Below are 2,896 nucleotides of genomic sequence, written 5' to 3' on the forward strand. Positions count from 1 at the left end.
TTGATGCCAATACCATGCTGATTTTATCACAGTAGCCTTGTAGTATAATTTCAAGTCAGGAATAGTAATGCCACCTGCCTTGTCTTTATTGCCCAGAATTACCCTTGCTATTCTAGGTGAAAGACCCACTTTAAAAATGGGTAATTGAAATCAACAGACATTTCTTGAAAGAAAAGTATAAGTGGTCAGAAAGTACATGAAAAAGGGCCGGGGAGATAGCTCAGTATAATAAATGCTTGCCTGGTAAGTGTGAAGCCCTGAGTTCAATCCCCGGTGAAAAAATTGTGCGACCATTTTGGCTATTAGAGAAATGCAAATTAAAACAATACTGAAATTCCACCTGGAAAAAGGCATGGGGCAGAGGGTATAGAGAGGAGGGCCAAGAGGATAGAAGAAGGGTAAATAGATCTGACCAATACATGGTATGTGTGTATATAGAAATACTACTGTAAATCCCATCAATTTGTATTCTCAATATGGTGAATAATCAAAATAAAATGTTATAGTCATCTGGAGGAGATTAAGTAGTATTTCACTGCTATTTTGATTTGTATTTTTCTAATTACTAATGACAGCCAACATTTTTTCTTATGGATTGTCTTTTTACTTTCTTGATAGTGTTCTTTGATGAAAGATGTTTTAAAATTTTTTTTCTTTTTCTTTTGAAAATTTTATTGATAAACAGATAGCAATGTTAAAATTTTGATGAAGTGAATGTATCTATTTTTTTTAATGATTTATACTTTTGGTGTTATTGCTCAGAAACAAGGCCTAATTCAGGGTAACTATTTATTGAATGTTTTTGTCCTCTCCTAACTCAATATAACTAATTCATATGTTGGAATACTATCTTCCATTGTGATAATGTTAGATTAGGAGATATGACCTTTCTGATTAGGCCACAAAAGTAGAGACCTTCTGAATGGGATTGCTCTTCTTATAAAAAGAGTCCAGAGAATTCCTTACTCTTCCACAATGTGAGGACACAGCAAAAAGGCTATCTGTGAACAAGAAAAAGAAACTTCATCAGACTCTGAAACTACTGCCACTTTGAGTTTGGACTACCCATCCTTTAGAACAGTAAGAAATACATATGTTACCATGGATAGCCATTCAAACTATAGCATTTTTAAAAAGGTACTTGAGTGGTATTAAAAAGTAAAGAAGACCTAGAGCTCTGTTTTCTTCTAAGAGCTTTATGAATTTAAGAAGGGAAGGTATTCTGTTTAGATCTCTGATCCATTTTGAGATAAATTTTGTTGAGATGTGAGGTAGACTCTTTTACATGTGAATATAACTATCCCAGTGCTAGTTGTTGAAGAGTATTTTCTGTCCCATTAAATGCTCATGACAACTTCATGTGAAACTAGTTGACCTTAGATGTATGAACTTATTACGGAGTCACACTTCTTCCTCCCTTCCTCTCTCCCTCCCTCCCTTGCTATATCTCTCTTTCTCCCTCTCTCCCTCTTCCCTCCCCTTTGTCTCCTCTCTCATCTCCATCTCCTCTTCTGCCTCCTGTCTCTGTCACTGTTTCTGTCTCTGTCTTTGTCTGTCTGTCTCTGCTGGGGATCAAACCTAGGGCTTCAAACATGCTAGTTGGTGGATTTGCTTTTTTTCTAAACCGAAACCTCAATATTCAGGTTTAAATGCAGCAGTGCTGACACTTGATAATGAATAAGTGAGTTTTGGGTTGTGGTTTGGGAATTTGATACTTGTAAGTTTTGCCATCACTAGTCTAGTATATTGTCTGTCATGGACAAGTTCCATACACATTTAAAAATAATGTACATCCTATTATTGTCAGATGTAGTGTTCTACAGCTGTCATTTAGGTCTGGTTGTATTTTCAACATTTGAATTCTTTGCTGATCCTCTGTATAGCTTTTCCCCTCTATGATTAAACTAAATGTAGGGGTTAGTTTTCCTGTTGTAGGGGCAAAACACCAAATACCCACAATTGAAAGCAGTAGAGGTTTATTTTGGCTCATTGTTAGAGGTTTCAGGCCATTAGAAGCAGGGTTGAAGACAGAGTCAGCTTGGTGAGAGGGCATGCTCCTCCCTTGACCTGGAAGCAGAAAGAGATAAGGGATGATCTAGGGCCAAGAATATATTTTTCCAGTTTAAATTCTCATTAACCCCAACTCCAATAGGTTTGATTTCCTATTAGGACACTCATCTATGAACTCCTCCATTGATAAATTCTCTGATGCATATAGTGTTTTCATAATCAAGTTAGCCTTCAAAAGGTTCATCTTTCAATATGTGGGACTTTTGTAAGACACTGTAGATCTAAACCATAACCTTCTGCCCCTAGCTTGCAAAAGGCTCATATTGATCTCGTTATGCAAAATGAATTTAGTCTGTCTCTAAGAGTCATCATAGTTTTAATAATTCTATCCTTGGTGAAGTCTGGAGTACTCTCAAAGCAAACTCTTAGCTATAAGCCCATGTAAAAATAGAAAAGCAAGACAAATTCTTCCAACACACAGTGGCACAGGTTAAACATTATCATTCCAGTAGGGAAGAACAATGGCCATAGAAGTGAACCAGATCAAAGCAGGACTAACACAGAAGGACAGGCATTAAGTCTTATAATTTCATGTCCAGCATCTACAGCAGGTTATGATGAGGTGTGAATTATGAAGCACCAAGGACTCAGGCAGCTCTACCCCTAGGGCCTTGCTCATTGTGGTTCACATGTCACCTCTCTTGGGCGGGCTCTGTTTGCTGCCTGAAGCTCTCTTCAGCAGACTTTTCACATATTGGACATCAATGACTTCTGAGGGTCTCCACTGCACCTTTGTTTTTCTCTTCTCTTCTCTTCTCTTCTCTTCTCTTCTCTTCTCTTCTCTTCTCTTCTCTTCTCTTCTCTTCTCTTCTCTTCTCTTCTCTTC

This window comes from Octodon degus, unplaced genomic scaffold (assembly GCF_000260255.1).
Source record: "Octodon degus isolate 3935 unplaced genomic scaffold, OctDeg1.0 scaffold00091, whole genome shotgun sequence".
NCBI classification, from domain to species: domain Eukaryota; kingdom Metazoa; phylum Chordata; class Mammalia; order Rodentia; family Octodontidae; genus Octodon; species Octodon degus.